The sequence below is a fragment of the Pipra filicauda genome, unplaced genomic scaffold, assembly GCF_003945595.2.
Source record: "Pipra filicauda isolate LSUMZ 115617 unplaced genomic scaffold, ASM394559v2 scaffold12_size5214236_pilon, whole genome shotgun sequence".
NCBI classification, from domain to species: Eukaryota; Metazoa; Chordata; class Aves; order Passeriformes; family Pipridae; genus Pipra; species Pipra filicauda.
The window spans coordinates 4,027,372-4,045,690 of record NW_024103763.1 but is presented as its reverse complement, the minus strand read 5'-3'; the positions used below and the strand labels follow the sequence as shown (position 1 = coordinate 4,045,690).

At 42.5% G+C, this 18,319-nt stretch overlaps 1 protein-coding gene across 2 annotated transcripts in view; it reads left to right on the top strand.

Annotated features, from left to right (window-relative positions):
* NHS (NHS actin remodeling regulator) overlaps positions 1-18,319 on the top strand; it is a 261,229-nt gene that overhangs the window by 35,287 nt on the left and 207,623 nt on the right. The gene's annotated exons all lie outside the window — the stretch shown is intronic.

The following is an 18,319-nucleotide window of genomic DNA, read 5'->3' as shown; positions in this document are numbered from 1 at the left end:
TGGGTGCTTTCATGTGGTCCATTATTAAGTCAGATTTTCCCAGTATAAAATTCCTTATGGCTGGATAATTCCTGAAAATAAACAGGATAAGAAATCTTACACTCAAACTTATACTACAACTACGTTGCAAAACAGATCCTGTCTGAGATAAAGGGGGACCTGAGCTGTTCTTGGTACTTTTCCACTATTTACGTATTGAGTGCTTTGGTCTATGGAAATCACCCACATGATGTTATAGCAAAAGTGCAGTTCCATCTAGTCCCATTCAGCTTCGTGTGCTCAAAGCATTACTGCTGCAAATGAAAGTAGTCAGGTGTTCTTTGAGCCTTGTGTGACAGGTCAGGATGCTAGGGGTGGAAGGGAGGAAGAATACAGTAAGGAATGAGGATAAACCTGGGGTGCTCCCTGAGGGAAAAAAAGAGGTAGGTCCAGTGCAGGCATATAAATGGCACATAAACCTATAGCTGGAATTGAGCTTCAGCAGAAATTCCATGTGTGCAGGAGGCTGCTGCCCTTTCAGGAGGGTAGGACATTAGGAGACCTTTTGAAATGTTCTTACTAAAAATTCATGTCCTTGACTCTGCTGAGAAGTGCAATGATTATAGGGGTGAAAAAAGGGGACTAGCCACACTACACACATTGGTGTCTTGGGGAATCGAGATACTTGCTTTTTTATTGTTTTGTTTTGGTTTTTTTTTGAGAGAGGGTAGTGTCAGATTATTATTATTATCCTTTTGTTGCTCTCTAAGTCAGCAGTTTGCCTGAGGAGTATACAGACTTTTCTCAGAATTGATTTTCAGGGGAAAAAAGCCAAACATTTCCTGTCAATAAAAACATTCATTCTGAGAAAACATTTCAAAACTGAAGTTGAATACCTAGATTGGTGAGATTAAACAAGCTCTTTTCAAACCTCTATACATACACTTTTCTATATTTTTGTATTGCCTGTTTAACCAAGTAATTTTTTTTGTTAGTTGGAGAACCTCTCTTGAGGGATAATGCCAACCAGTGAAAGGGACAAAGAAACTGTGAGTTAATAGAACTCCAGCATCTCATATGCAGTGGAGAAGAGCCAGCTTCATTGAGTCAACCTGAATCACTAGCAGTATATTGGTGAAAGCTATTGCAGAGCTTGCAGCAATATGGCAAGACGCCACCATCCCTGGTGAGAGGCAGAAGATATGGATTATGTTCCATGCCTGGCTTGTAGCCTGCTTTGGTTGGCAGGCAGTCTGGTTCACCCCTTTGTATCTCAACTTTTCGTGAGTGTTTAGATTATGGAACTCTTAGGGGAGAGGTAGTCTCTTTCACAGATATTGGCTAATACTTGGGTCAAAGAGGCTCTGATGTTAGTGAGGAGTTTGGGCACTTAATGTAAATCAAACTAAGCAGGCAGTGAAGGCCATTTAAGTTGCTTATCAATCAAAGAAGCAATTTTTTGAATCAATGATGCACCCATTCATCTTGATTAGGCACATTCATGTTTATAGTCAGAAATCAGAGCAGAAGAAGCTAAGGATTTTCATAAATAATTGATAGTGCATACTTGCTGTGGCCATGCTCTCAAAGGAAAGTGAAGCATGCATACAGAATGTTTGAAAGATAATAGATGAACTTAAGATATAAAATTTCATCCTGTCTTCACATTAGTATCACTACAACAACACATTTGATGTTCATTTTCCTCAATGCTGGTGCTCCCCAAGACTTTGTCCTCAAAATAATAATAACAGGGGAAAAAAGGAATCTGATCTGCCGGTTTCTGATCAAGCTTATGTGTGAGCTTTTTGGCTGGCTTCCAGTGCAGTTCTGTATGTTTGTCTGTTGAAATAAAAAGAAACACTCACCTGGGATATTTCTATGTCCTTCCCACCTTTCCTTTCCAATGCAGAAATATTATTTCCAAACATAGTACATGTTAGGTCGTATCCTAGTGACATTGGGGATCTGTGCATGAGTAGTGTCCTTTCTTCAGGAACATGGCTGAATATTATTTGGCTGAGGTGTTCAACCGGAGTTGACCCAGATAAATATATATATATATATATACACGTATACAGATATATACACATACATGTTGCATCTCCTTTTCGCAATGGTGGAGGGACCATAACGAAGATGTAAAGCCATCTCTTTGATTATGCAAAATCATCCTTCTGAAGTAAAGTTAAACTGTGAAATTAAGGTCTGCAGTATGAAAAAAGGGCAAGGAATGGGTTTACCAGTGCTGAAAGAGGCTTTGAACTTTTTGTCCAACATAATAATTAATCAAAATCATCCTTAGATAACCTGCTAAATATTTCTAAAGAGAATAAGGATGGAATCCGAATCATGTTCACCTGCTCAGCTATTGCTGGTCAGGGCTTGATAGCCATGGATGTGACATGCTGAGAGAGAGAGGGAAATGTGTGGGAGGGGAGAGAATCATCAAAATGCCCAGAGGGAATCAGAGCTTCTCCAGATGACCTAGCCCCCATGAACCTTAATGCAGTTGAGCTTTAAACTGCCTTGCAGCTTCTCTCTTGAAAAGAAAAAAAAACCACAACCAACAAAAGTTACATGAAATCATTTTGAGTGATGGTTTCATTATTCAGCTCCAGTGGATAAACTTCCTCTAGGCTTAATTGAAGTGCAGAGTTCTACTATATGGAAGTCAAGGCCCTGGCTGAGAGTCTCTCCCTTTAGTTGGCCTTAAGAATTATTTCTCTTTGCTGGCTCTCTAGTGTGCTCCCCTGAATTACTTCTTTCATTTCTTTCCAGAAGCTCCAGCTTTTGCTGTGGTTGTGTGCAGATGCCAAACTCTTCTTCGTTACATCTGAGTATGGAGTCGGCTTCTGTAGACCCTTTGGTACCAGTGTGAGAGCCGGCTCCCCTTGACATTTTACAAGTCCTTGCTTCTCTCCCATTTTGTAATCTTGCAGGGTTGGCTGAGGGACCAAGGGAAAACAATCAGGGAGTGTCTGTGGTCAAGAAAGGGGGAGAAGGAACCAAGCAGAAAACTACAGAAAACACCTGGTCATCTCCAGTCAGCTTGCCAGCCCCATTGTGAGTCAGACAGGAGAATGGGAGTCAGCACAAGGTGCTCCAGGGTCTCACCTGTGAATAACACATCTCTTTGATGCTTTTTATACCCTGGGATGGAAGAAGTTTGGTGGTAATGATGTTCAAACAGTGGGTGTTTATGCCCCCCTTATCCTTCCATTAAAGGAAGAGGGATTCCTCTTCCAAGCAGTGTTTGGGATTCAGTTAATGTGCTGCCTTTTAATGAGGGAGTATTGGAAAGCACTGTCTGTGAGGACACATCAGAATGCAGCATGTCCCACAGGTTGTGTGTATGTAACTGTGTCATGCAATATGCAGAAAATTCCAAGTGCCAGACCAATATAAGGAGAGAGTTATACTGGAAGAAAATTTCACTGCTTTGCAATGAAGGGTGCATGAATGAACTAATAAATAAGTAAATATGTCTGAAGAAGAAGAAGGAAAAGGAGAAGAGGGAAAGTCCAGTCCACTGCTTCATAAACTTCAGTGCCACATTAACCAGTTTTGCTCCTATAGCAGACCTGCTATGCTATCACAGTGCTTTAATGTTTAATTCACTTTGATTTGCACCACAGAAATATCGAGTGTTTCTGCAGGCAAACCGAGGCATCTAAGGAGCTCTGTTGGGAATAAAACTCTAGAAAGACCTTCAGAGAAATTAGAGAGGGGGCACTTTATTGGTTTTTATTCCACTCCTGCAGTTCTGCTCTGTGGCTTTGTTTTTTCCCCTCTGTTTAAATGAGTATGTGGTGCAGATTTATTTTAATATCATGTCCTCATTTCTGTGCGTGACCTGTGGAGGCTGTCTATAGCAAGATTAGAAAAACAAGCAAATGTTTAATTTTTTGAGGGGGGAAGGGAAAGGCTTCAAAGGCCCTGCTGCTGTTGGGGAACATCATGGCTACAAAATAGACTTAATGAAATCTACTCATCAGGAAAAGGAATTGTGATCAACCCTTTTGTTCCTGCTACCTTCAGACATCCAGGTCATGTGCATTTCATAAGGAATCATCAGGAAAAAATTAACAACCATTGACTCATATTAATGTCCTGTCAAATATGTGGTCAATTATGAATGAATTGTGCCACAGAGACACTGCAGACTCTCTCCAGTTCTCGTTTAGGGAGGCTACTGATGGGTCTAGTCCTTTCTGCATTGCTGTGACACTGTGAAGGGTTTGAGGGTTGCCAGATAGAGACATCAGGGAGCTCTGAGCAATTAGATGTGCTACCCATGCACTGTACAAATGCTCAGTTTCTCCTGAGGGCATGGTATGATGAAAGGGGTAAAGAGCCAAAGCTACCTCAGTGTCCCCACCTCCCTAAAGGACATGGTGGAGTTTCTGAGCGTGCTGTGTTGGATCGAAAAGCATTTATGAGTATCCCAAAAAGACCATTTTGTAACAGTCATTTAGCTCAAGATATGAAGTTCTGCAGAAGACATGCCCACAAATTTTGTTTTGAGCTTCATCAATCTCATTCAGCCCACATCCAGCTTTTGGGCCACCATGGCACTAGGAAACACTTGCATACTGAAAGCAGAGGTTGAGGGCCAACAGCCTTTGATGCACCACGGAGGGGATGAGCCTGCTGGACTTCACACCTGGAGGGGGTGAAGCAACGCCCTTTAGGGCAGACGCAGTGAGGATAGAAGGCCCGTGCCCATCAGCTCACCTGATGACCTCTCTTTGCTCATTCTGGCTGAGGGAAACCACAATGGCACCTCTTGGGGCCTACAGCCCCTGGATCAGCTCCAGGTCTCACATGCATCGTAGGATGCGATCACCTTAAAACCCTTGTGCCATGTGAACAGAATCAGAAAACCCTAGAGTGTATGAAGGGAAATAAAGACCCAATAATGGTCCACAGAATTACTATAATTCACCCTATTTTTTTTCCAGTCTGTCTCCACATTTATCATGGTGGTGCCGGCAGACTGCGGAAGTACATGTGCAAATAGCTAAGTTGTAATTTGCAAGTGCAATTAGCTGGTTTTGTGAGTGCAATCACAGTAATTGCAGGAGCCTAACTTATGTGCTTCACTGTTTTTCATCTTCAGAGCAAAGACTAATTAAACATTAATAATAACATTAACAGCAAAATTAACATATATATATTTGAGACCATGAATTATTTGCTTTACTGTAAGTAACATAAGTGTGAGGGAGACAAAATGCATGTTGAACAAAAAAGAAGCTTGCTGCACTTTTTTGAACTCCCCCCATACAGCTGCTTCATCGCCATGCTGGTGTCATAGCTGTAGCAGCAGACATATTTAGGCATGACTGGGCAAGGATTAGGGCTCTTTGTAATGAAATCTAAAGAGCGTGTGATGTAAGATGGCACATAGTGCAGGAAGTTATCCTCAAGATTCCTGTTGCATACAACACTGCATAAATGCACAGGGACTTGATGTGAGGAAATACAGCCCTCTTCCAGGTAGTTTGCTGGCGCTAGGATGACGTTTTGGGCCATGAAATAGTGCAAAGACACTAGGCCAAATCTGGCAGATGTAGGAAAGTTTCAAGGGGAAGATAGGTTCTGCAAAGATTTAGGTCATTCGGTAAAAAGGAAATTGGAAGCTGTTCCGAGTGTTGTGGGTGGTATGAAGAAAAGGCACCGAGCTGAGAGTGGGGGAACACTACAGCTGTAACAACTGAACTCAAATGTCTATTTTTGTTCACAAGAACAGGAAGTTGCTTTTTCGTTTCTTATCTTGCCCTATGATGGATGCAAACAATACAGTATAAGGACATTGGCTGTTTCTGGATGGCTTTCTGCTCTTTGCTTACCTTCACCACAGCTCTGTCAGTCTGCTGCTGCCTTGAACAGCACAAGGAGTGAAATGTTGGCCAGAAATGACATCTTCTTTTCTTCTGACAAGTTGAGGTGAAGTAAGTTTCACAAATTAATAATAATTAGTGAAATAATTAATGAATAATTAATTCACTAATAGCACTGGTGGTCTGTTAACCCCTTATCTAAGTCATGCATAAACCAGCTGTTTATGATAAACTTCCATTCGTGTTTTTAAACCTGGAGATTTAGTTTTCATCTCACTAGTGGTCACCTTTGTAGCCTTCAGGTTGTCTGTCCTCTTTAACTGGCCCTTTCTGTTCATAGTCTGTCATTTGCCTAGTTTCTGCAAAACAACTTAAAGTCAACATTGATCAGTACAAACTGTACCTGTCATTGGGAATTTCAAGAGGTACAAATGATCCATAGTTTTTGTAATGGCTGAAGAAATAAAACCCAATAAAACTCTGAGCTTAAAATATAAAATGAGACTGCAGAGGAAAGAGAGAGGGGCACAGAAATAGAATTCCTTAAAACCATGCTATCATGGTTGAAGAAGCCGTCATGACTCAATCACAGGCTGAGATGGCTGCTTTATCAGGCGTGAACCTCCATTTATCCTTCTTTCTGTGAAAGTATATGAAAAATGACTCCTTGTTACTCAGAGGTGGGCTGGCGTGCTGTGGAGATCAAGCATTTCTGACATACCAAAACAGAGGGGCTATTGCCTGACTTTGACTTCTATGAGTTGCTGGAAATACTATTCCAGATCTTATAGGTGAGCAGTTTAGGTCACTGCTGGGTGCAAAGAAAGGAAGGTGGATTATGGAGAGACCAATATTGGGGTAAAGATAGCTTATGTCTGCTCTCGTATTTGTGTACCATGGCAAAAACCCCGCTTCTAATGAAAAGTTCCTTGTAAGTGTGCGTGTCTGGTAGACCTTAGAGAAGCCAAGCTACAGAGCAAAGGGAGAGAGGTTAAATGCTTTGCACTATCTGCAGAAGTAGGTAGGGAGGCAAGTCTTGGACCAGAGGCATCATTTTTGAAAGCCTTTCAAAATCTGGGATTTTGTATTTGTCTTAATGCAGTTAATTGGCAGATGCTTGCTCTCCTGGAGACATAGACTACCTATGGAGACATAGACTTCCTATAGAGGAAATGGCCCCTACTAATTGAGCTAAAGGTGGATTTTTTTCTTCTGTTTGAACAAGTACAAGGCAGAGGGGAAAGTAAGAGCCCCAGGCTGTGTGCAAAATTCATGTGAGGCCTTCACATTTTGGACAACTGGTTTCTCCTGCAATTATAGGTGTTTTGATGATGGGTTTACAGTTCCTATATAAGTAATCCTTATCTCTTGTTTAGCGAATGCTCCAGCTGAGCCAGCAGTCTGATATTTGTCAGTAGCTTATGGGAGGTTGAGGGCAAAACAAGAGCAAGGAGGGGGAGCAACCCTCTACCTTCCCCCCCTCCCCACCTTGCAGATAGAAAAACCGCTGAAAAGGGTAAGGAAGACAGGAGGTTTGTGTCAGCTTTGCCATATTGTGCAACTTGTAGCATTTTGTTATTGTGCATGCGGGTGACATGAAAAACTGCTTGAAGTTTTTCATAAAGAGAGAACTCAGAGAGATTGTTAATAAGATAGATCTAGGGACATGGGAGACCCAGCAAAACAGACTGCGAATCTGTACTTCTCCTTCCTATGTCCCCGAAGTTAGTTATTAGCTCCACAGCACCCATCTGCATTCTCTGTCTCTAATTAAGCTCATTGCAAGAGAGAGTGCTTCCAAAAAAAAAGGCTGAAACAGTTCAAGGGGTAGAGCAAGTGACCTTTGCCAGTGCAGTACCTGGCCCCTGGAGGTAAGATGCTGAGGTGAAATGCTTCATGGAAAATCACTTGAAGATAAAGCCAAGTTTTGTTATTTCACTGAAGTAATATTTTCACCCACACATACCTCCATTTTCTAGGGTTAGTAAGGCCAACTCTGCATTTTTAGGAGTCTGGTTTTATACTTAATAATCTGTAATGGCTGCTGATCTAGCAGGTGACATTAGTTGGGAAAGATTTTTTAGTCACTTTCTTAGGTTGGCAGCAGGTCACATGTGGTGTTCCCCAGAGCTCAGTGTTGGGGCCAGTCCTGCTTTATATCTTTATCAATGATATGGACAAGGGCATCAAGGGCAACCTCGGTCAGTTTGCAGATGACACCAATTTGGTTATTTGTATTGATCTGCTGGAGGGTAGGAAGGCTCTGCAGAGGGATCTGGACAGGCTGGATTGATGGGATGATGCCAGTTGTATGAGATTCAATAAAGCCAAGTGCTGGGTCCTACACTGAAATCACAACAGACCCATGCAATGCTACTGTCTTGGGGAAAAGTGGCTGGAAAACTGCATGGCAGAAAAGGAGCTGGGCGTGTTGATTGATAGCAGCTGAACATGAGCCATCAGTGTCCCTGGCGGCCAAGAAGGCCAATGGCATCCTGACCTGTATCAGAAATAGTGTGGCCAGCGGGACTAGGGGAGCAATTGTCCCTCTGTACTTGGCACTGGTGAGGCTGCACCTGAAATCCTGTGTTCAGTTTTGGGCTCCTCACTACAAGAAAGACATTGAGGTGCTGGAGTGTGTCCAGAGAGGGGCAACAAAGCTGACAAAGGGTCTGGAGCATAAGTCTCATGTGGAGCAGCTGAGGGAGCTCGGGCTCCTGAAAGGAGCTTGTAGCCAGGTGGGGTTGATCTCTTCTCATGAGTAACAAGTGACAGGACAAGAGGAAGTGGCCTCAAGTTACACCAAGGGAGGTTTAGATTGGACATTAAGAAAAATTTCTTCACCAAGAGGGTTGTCAGGCATTGAAACAGGCTGCTGAGGGAAGTGGTTGAGTCACCATCCCTGGAGGTATTTAAAAGACTTGTAGTTGGGGCACTTAGAGACGTGTTTTACTGGTGGACTTGGCAGTGCCGGGTTGTCCTAGTTCTGGTCAGGACAGGGTTGATTTTTGAAGTAGCCAGGAGGGGGCATGGCTAGGAGCCAGTGGTTATTCTGTACCACCTCATGTCATTATTGGGGACAGGGGAAAGGAGTCTCTTCCGAGGAGAAGGGGTTCCTTACAGTCGAGCAAGTGTGGTGCCAGTTCTGACCCAGAAGGAGTGGTTGGATAATGCCAGTTCTGACCTGGAGGGAGCAGTTGGGTGGCTCCAGTTCAGAGCCAGAAGGAATGATCAGGGTGGCAAGGCTGCAGTCAGGTTGAGCTCCATGGTGATCATTTTTGCAGGTGAATCACTCTCTCTTTTGTACACCTTAATTAATGTTATTAATATTGGGGCTGTTACTGTTTGTTTTCTTATCTCATTGCTGTCTCCAGTAAATTGTTCTTATCTCAGTCCATGATCTTTACCTTTTCTGCCTCCAGTTCTCATCTCCAGCCACACACAGGGGGAGTGGAGAGTGAGAGAAGGAGCAAGCAAGCAGCACGTGGTTTGGAGAGTCTCAGTGGGAACTCTAAATTGGGGAGTACCATTCCTAAACCATGACATGGGTTAACAGTTGGACTCAATGATTTTAGTGGTATTTTACAAATTAAACAGGTCTATGATTCTGTGTAGTTTAATCAAAAAGCTACAACAATATAAGTGAAAGGCATGTGACCTTCCTCTGGGCTCTTCAGAGCTGTTAAAACCAAAAAGGGCATGTCCTGTTCAGAAAACTTTCAGTGCATGCTTCAGCAACCTAAGAACATAATGATTTCTTTGAAACATTAAGGTTTATCTGGTCAGTGATATGTCAGCCTTTGACACAATAGAGCTGTTTCAGGTCTAGTTGTTTCAATATTCCCTCAAGAAGCCAATTGTCCGAAATGCACTGTCCTCCAAAGAGCATCAGCTACCTCCTAAGTGTCAGATGTACTCATTACAGTAGGATGCAGAAGTCTTTAAGAAAAATTAAAAACCACTATAATAGTTTCTGCTCACTTAATTTATTTAAATCTCTTCACTCTCTCCCCTGTGCACCTAGCTATTCAGGAGCCCTACAATAAAGATAACAGTATTCAAAACAATGTTTTTTGTTGTAAGTGCAACATATTACTGATGAATCGTGAGAAATAATCCTGGCTGGTTAGGAGGTAGTGTGGATGCCTGGGAGGTCTCCTGCTTTTATAATCCCTCATGCATCATACCATATTTTTGTAACCTCTAAGTGCTCTCTTTCAAGCTATTTGCTCCCTGACTGAGATTTGTTATGAACTTGTGAAGGTGCTGGTGTTTACTATTTCTCTACTCTGGTTGGGAACACAACAGCTTCACTTTTTTGCTCCTCATCTTCTCTTCTTACGAATCTTAAACCATTTTTCTCCAAATGGCCTTTCTTTTTGATCCCTTGCCCTTGGGCAACCCACATTTTGATGGCAGTCTTGTCTCCCATGAGAACTTTGCCAGGGAGGGTAGAGGTGGGTCTGACACATTGTTAAGTAGCATCCTCTCCCTTACTGCTTATCACAAATGCGTTTAAAAGAAAGGTGGCACTTCTGGGAAGAAAACTTGCCTATACCAGTGTGTCGTGATGGAGAGAATTTACTGCACCTCGCATTTCTTTCTCAGTGGAAGAGAGAGAAAGAATTTGGTACAGTCCCTGTGATGTTTCAGAGCTGGGCTGAACTTGTAAATGAGAGAAGTTTTCAGATTCATTTGTCAGGGTTTGGGGAGGAGAGGGGTAATCCTGTAAAGGGAGACTTGGCCACCTTTGAAGGGTTTTGTTACATCACGCCATGGGTTCACAGTACTATTCACAAACGCTCTCACATACTTGACTGAATTATGGTTGCAGATCACTGTCTGGGGTTGAGTACTGAGGCATTTCCTGACTGACTCCTTGAAAGCGGGATAAGTTTCTAGCATATTGCCATTCTGAAATCTCATTTACTGCTGCATGGATGATCTGCTTGTATTTTACTCTCTTAACGTTCATGTGAGCAAAATTTAGAGAGAGTGTTTTAGGGAGAGGTGCCATCAATCCTCAAGTGAGGGGAAGGTCAGCTACATATGCAACTGGGACATATTTTTACACTTACAGTGTAGCAAAGAGGTGGAAATGAAACTAAGGGAAGAGTTCCCTTGTAGCATAGCTGTTGTGAGGACAGGGATCATCTGAGGAGAGAGAAGGTAAGACACCCACAAGTGATCTGAAAAACAGACAAAATATTAGGGAAGGAGAGAGTAGTCATTTTAAGCTTTCACTCTCATTAAAAGGAATGTTCTGTAAGGCTTTCACCTTGCTACAGAAATGAGACCAGTGAGTAAATATTGTTACTACAATAAAGAAGAAAACTAGATTTTTTTTTTTTAATGAAGAATAGTTATTTGCAAAGGATAGTTCTTCCAGAAACTAACTTGCTTTCAGAGGTTATTTCATGTTATACGACAGAGTAAAACACAGCATTTCTAAAGTGCAAGTAGTTTTAGTTTAATAAACAATTCATAGAATCATGGAATCATTTATGTTGGAAAAGACCTTTAAGATCATCAAGTTCAACTGTTAAAACTCATGCAGTCACAGACAGCTCAGGCTGGAGGGGACCTCCAAGGATCATGCAGTCCATCTCCTTACCCTGAGGCAGATCAACTGTAACAATGTCATTTCTCAGAAGGTGTTTGTTTAACCTACGTTGAAAAACCTCTGATATTGAAGTCTTCATGGTCAGCATGTTCCAGGGCTTTGCTGTTTTTATCATTAGAAAGTGTCTCCAGCTATCCAACTGGAATTGTATTCTCCATGGTATAAGCCCGCTACTTACTGTTTGTCATGAATATAGAAAATTGACTTTTCTCCACAACAGACTTTATGTATTTGAAGACTGTTGTCCTACATCCCCTCTTTTCCCTCAGACTAGGCAATGCCAGTTCTTTCACTTTGTACTTCCAGATAATTTTTTTAGACATCGCATCTTTTTCATTTCTCTTCTTTGGACTATTTGCAGAAAATATTTGTTTGACAGTGATCCCTTATCTGTCAGTCTATAAGGAGGAGTGGTGAACAAAGTGTAGGTTCTTGGTGTTTCCTTTTAATTCAGAGGCTTTAAATTCTGAAACTGGGGATTGGTGCAGGTTGCTCTGAAATGTCAAACAGTCAAGAATTGCAGAGAAGCAGATTCATTATGTTTGACCTTATTAGTCTATTTGAATTGAGTTACAATATCCAGTAGTCATAATCTAGTCTTAAAACAGTGACGGTTATTTAAAAAACCCAAATCAATTTTGCACATACTTTGGTTTATTTCAAATTTTTCTCTATTTTGAAAATTTGCTCACCTCTAACTGCTTCTCCACAATTATAAGGTTTAATTTTTTATACCTTTTCTTCCTTTCTTCTCACTAAATGATAATCTTGGCTTCCACTCAATCACCTGACTTCAGCAACTTGGGTTATAAGAAAACCACCATATGCAATTCATAAAGTTGCTGGATGTGTTTGCTAGGTTTTCTTGAGGGGTGTCATCTTGATCAGCAATTGTGGTCTCTATCAGTATAAAATTTAAATAGAATTTTTTTTTAAATATTACAGATGTATTAAAAAATAGTTCTGATAAAAATCCACTGTATTCAGTTGGATGTACGTTTCCTTGCCAATAGCTAAAAGGCAGGGTGGAGTTACGACTCGTTGCCAATATTTAGCCAGTTCACTTCAGTCTCCCTCTCTGTCCTTTGCAGAAAAGATTAGGGGGTGACTATAGCTATAGCTTGAGAGGTTATTCCCCACCCATGTTTGGAGAGTTGTGTTACTCTCTGTACAGAGAGTATTTTATGACAATGCCCTGAACGGATTTGTTGTTTTAAAGATTATCTTCTGCTGAAAACCCCCACATCCCACTGCTGGCTTTTCTGCCCTGCCAGTCTCTTCAGCCTCTACTTTTACTGCTGACATTTTATATTCTTCTTCTTGTTGCCTGCTTTGGCTGACCTGATCACTTTTGTAGTTTTGTTGTTCTTTCCCCTTCCTACCCTCCTCCTCACTTTTGTTTTCTGCCTATGATATATTACCGTTTCCAGTACAGCAGGAAAGAAAGATGGAAGGATTAATCAAGAGAATCTAAATTAAAAACTATAAAATCTAAAAGCTAGACTGGATGGCTTAGGATATATAACCTCACTTTCCAAGTCACTAGCAATGACTGCAAAGCCTCCAATGAAATGGATGGGTGGTCTTGTCTGGATAATTGGCAGAAAAATTTGTACACATTCCCCACAGTCCCATCTGGCAGTTTCTTTCTGGCAGCTGTGGTGGGGATGCCAGGATTGAAACGGAGCATTAGTATCTTCTCACCCTGTTAAAATGTGTCCTTCAGAGCTGGTCTCCTGCCTGCTGGTACTGCTCTTGACAGGGTGGTTTGCTTTTGTCTTACTGAATGTGCACACACCCTGCTTACAGCAACCAGCTTCTCTTCGGTCCAAAGAGCATGTGCTCATATGTCTCCCCAGATAGATCACCCATTAAAGTGACACTGAGAACCCAGGAGAAAAGTTTCCTTGCTCTCTGCCCCTACATACTCACACTGCCCACATTTGTGCTGCATGATGGAAAATGCTCAAAGGCAGGCTGCATTGAATAAAACCTACCAGGGACCTGGTCCCACTGCTTTGGAGCTGTGGAGGCCATCAAAGTGAGGACTTCTGTCACCTGGGCTCACCCCCACCTTTGCCTTTCCAGCATTGTGACACCTGCAGCTGCACATGGGAGAGCATTTTCAGAAGTTACTGAGTTATACAGGGACTGCAATACAGAGCCGGGGCCAGTACAAATGGTTGAGGCAGGACACAGTTGAACAAGACTGCTTGCAGGGTATGTTTGTTTTGTTTGTTTGTTTGTTTTTGGTGTGTGTGTATGTTTGTTTGGTTTTGTTTCTGTTTGTCTGTTGATTTTGGAGGTTTTTTTAGAAAGTCTTTTCATTATGTTGGTTTGAAAGCAGAAGTCTTAGAATGGCATCATCTATTTGGTATAGAATCATAGAATAGTTTGGGTTGGAAGGGACCATTAAAGCTTACCTAGGCCAACCTTCCTGCAGTTAACGGGGACATCTTCCACAAGACTGGGATGCTCATCCACCCCGACCTCAAATGTTTCCAGGGATGGGGTGTCTACCACCTCTCCAGACAAGCTGTTCTGGAGTTTCACCAGCCTCACTGTAAAAAATGTCTTCCTTTTAGCTTAAAAGCATTAGCTCTCATCCTATCACTACACTCATAAAGAGCCCCTCCCCACCTTTCCTGTGGGCCCACTTTAAGTACTGAAAGGCTGTATAAGGTCTGCCTAGAACCTTCTCTACTCCAGGCTCTAGTAACCACATCCAGCAACTTCTCAACTCTCAGCCTGTCTTCATAGGTGAGGTGCTCCAGCCCTTGGATCATCTTCGCGACTCTCTTCTGAACCTGCTCCTACAGGTCCATGTCTTTCCTGTGCTGAGGACCTCACAGCTGGATATACTACTCCAAGTGGGGTCTAGCCAGAGCAGAGCAGAGGAGTCAGAATCACCTCTCTCGACCTGCTGGCCATGCTACTTTTGATGTAGCCCAGGACACAGTTGGCTCTCTGGGTTGCAAGAGCACGTTGCTGGACCATGTTCAGCTTTTCACCCACCAGCACCCCCAAGTCCTTCTCAGCAGGGCTACTCTTGATCTGTTCATCCCTCAGCCTGTTATTGATACTCAGGGCTGCCCTGACCAGGTGCAGCACCTTGTACTTGAGCTTGTTGAACCTCATGAAGTTCACATGGGATGTTCATCGATGTTCTAGTAACAATGCAAAGGTGTTTCCGCTGCTGCAGGTATTCACAGCACAAAGGAAAAATAAATTACTGTGCTGCGAAATATTTATATCAGTGTGACTACATCTGTGCTACCACTTCAATTTTACAGGTAAAACATCACACCCCCAGCTGAAGTAGTCAGACTATTATGGAGACTTTGGGTAGAACAAGTCTTAGAGGAACTAAAACCCAGAGGGACTGGCTTAGCTTGAACCACCAAGTTATTTAAACTAACCTAGCTGATTTTTGCCTGAAGCAATTGAGGGAGATCCTTGCCTTTCAGGGCACAGTAGGGAATAGGAAGAGTGTCTGGGAGCTGCAGTACAGTGACAAGTGTCTGAAGACAATGGTAGAAGGCCTCTCCCATAAGCAGGTGTATCCATGGGAAGACTAGCATTCAAGGACTTACCCATGTCAACAAGCATTTAAATGGGTACCAAGCATGTATAGCATGCCTTTTCTCAAGGGCACTATTGCAGGATTTAGTGGTGGTATATATTGCACTCTCTTGAACAAAGGGGAAAATGTCTCCCTATATTGTTTGTAGCCCACTGTACAAAAAAGAAAATTTCTCTTCCAAACATTAGGCTATGACTGAATGTGTAAATTGATAAATAAAAACATGCCTGAGTCCTGCTAGCACTTAGGATCTTAATGCAGTGACCAGTGAATTGCAAATGCAAGTCCTAAGCTCATTACAGTATATTTGGATTTTTGTAATGAGTTGGGTTAAAAGTGATGAGATGTAGCTGAGGGGCACTGTTTGAAATTTCCATTTGATTTTAGCTTACCCCAAAATAAATATGAATAAATCCATCACCTCTTCGCATATTCCCGCTCTATTTTTATTGCCGTGGTGCTGTATCTGTACACCAGTGGGCCATTAGGAAGACCTTAGGAAGTAGTTCTAGACATTAGGAAGAAGTTCTTCACGGAAAGAGTGATTGGGCATTGGAATGGGCTGCCCAGGCAGGTGGTGTAACCACCATCCCTGGAGGTGTTTTAGAAAAGATTGGATGTGGCACTGAGTGCCACGGTCCAATTGACAAGGTGGTGTGAAGTCACGAGTTGGACTTGATGATCTCAGAGGCCTTTTCCAACCTAGTCGATTCTGTGATTTCAGAAGCTTTAGTAACTCCATCCTCAGAAGCAGAGGGATTGTCCTTGCAGTTCACCAGATTATCAATCTGCTCCTAGACTGGACTAGTTGTGCAATAACCTTTGTTGGTGGTCCTTACGAGAGCTTTGGCAAACATTTGACTGGTATTTTTTAATTTGTAGCTATTAATATGTTGGCTTTCCTCTGTGAAGTTGACGTGGTGCAGTGGGCTCAGTCTCAGCAGCCCATGTAGCAGCTCCAGCTGCAGAACCTCTGTCCTCTCTCCCTCTTGTATGAGGTTGTATCTTCAGAGGAAGAGATGTGCCCCAGTCCCATCTTTTTGTCCCATGTGAGCTGTGGGGATTCTTTAGCTTTGTGCTAGGCAGTTCATGAAGATGGAGGAAACATTAAGTTGCTAGGGCTAAAATTTCTTGCTGAAACATTGAGTTTCCTGACACTTTTTTTTCTGAAGAGGGAGGACTTGATTTGGACTGTGCTGATCTTTTCATCATCCTTTCTCTGGTGAAATTTTGTTATCCTAATTGGCAAAATGTTGTCCTTCTCAGGACAACTTGCCATCTTGACATGGCCAGTGAAACCATGTGAATAAAGAACAATAAAACTAAAGAAATAGATGAAAGCAACAAAGAAATTGTTCTTTATGTATAGATAGTACAGAGCTGGGTGACCTGGGATTTCTTTTGTACAAAGGGATGAAGGCCTCCCAGGGATATTGCTGGCATCACCCTTATTTTTCTTTTTCTAAAAGATGACTGTTCTATATCTGCGCATTCACCTTTCATGTTGTTATGGGCTCCTAGAGTAAGGCATTACTGTTAATGTTTGACTTAGATATGTGGGAATGAATATTTGTTTCAGAAAGCAAATCAAAGAAAGCCCACTTTTGTCTATCCACCCTCCCTCAGCTGTGAAGCTAGTAGGCAAGTATTCCAAAAGGAAAACAGTTCTTTGAATCTTAAAACCTACCCTGTGTGACCTGTGAAAAAAAATAGCCAAGAAACTTGAAGCTTTTTAAATGCAGCAATTTGTTAGTCTTTTTTTAAACAAATCTCTTTCTGATCCTGACAGGCTTTGGGAAAGTTAATGTTTGGTAGTCTGAGTAACTGAGTGCTGGCTACACCTTCTAACTTGAATGGAGGAGAAGGACCACACCACCTGTGCTCTGCAGAGCCTGCTGAAATACAGCCAAGTCTTTAGCCATCCTGATATTGCTAGCTGTTTCCCTGCCACAACCTCATTTTTGCAACCTGCAAAAGAGTCTGAAAAGGCTGGTCAAATACCACAGCAAGCAGCTTCACTCAAGCACCCCGATGGACCCAGAGTACTACAAGGGCACAAGCCCAGTTAGCATGAATCTTGTGGAGGTACATGTGACAAGGCAGTGACTGTGTTGCAGCTGCACCCTGAGGACAGCTTGGGCTGGCTTCCCTCAAAGGCTGCAGGTGTCGGGCTCAGCACCCATTGGGGCAGCTCCAGGGGGAACAGCAGCAATGCCAGAAGCTGTAAAACAAGTACTGACCTGTTTGAGGAAGTGTGGCAGCCTATTTCTTGAGGTCCTTATGATAATTTCAGCTTTTAAACTGAAGTATCCTTGTTTCCCATGGACTGCCATAGCTCTTATGATTTTTAAGCACTCTATGCGTGCAGAGCTCATAGCCATATTTGTTCTCTGTCATCTGCAAGCACAGTCAGAGGGTAGGCATGCAAGCATAAAAATATGGGGATGGACAAACACACACACACACTCCCTACATACTGCTCAGTGTATATATGCTCTTTCTGGCCCTTCCTCTTCGACTTTCTGTGCGCAGTTGTGTTACTCTCAGTCGGTCTGTGAAGGCTTAGTTAGCTTTGCCATTGGTCTCTGCAAGGGATCAAACCCGACCGGCTTCATTGGTACTTGTGTATACTTATGAATATGAGCTAGCCTGGGAGCTAATCTGTACATTTTGCACAAAGATAATTCAGTTTAATGAAACACCATCTTAAAACTGCAGGTGGGACATTGTTCAGGCACCGTGTCTTGCCTGAGCCAAGACAATTACAGTGCTTGGTGGGTTGAGGCCTTGGACTGAGACCATCGCCAGGAGGAAAGTTCATTCAGCTCCTCTTTGGACATACAAAAAATTAGATCAGCTGTGATCAGTGGGGTTTCTTCATAAAAATGTTATGCTGCAGTGGCCCTGGTGTGGGGGCTATTTTAGTCTGAGGGGTTATTTTCTTATTTCTTTTTTAGTTGGTTCCCCCCAAGTGTCAGTTGGTGTCATTTTGGTCTATGCTTCTGAATATCCTTTTAGTGTTCCCAGTTAGTCAGTGTCACTGAACCAGGACTGTAACAGTCTTACTCTATTAGCTATTACTGTTTGCTGAGGAGTTAATGTAAATGAGGGCAGTCAGGAGGAGAAAAGCAAGGGGAATTTGACTGTTCTTCCTGTTACAGCTCTGCCCAACACTACATATTTTATTGTAGGTCTGGCACTAAGGGAGATTGATAATATAAGATGAAAGGTCTGTATGATCTCATGACTGGTAATAATGACTGAGAGACCACTTATTTCTTCCCCCCA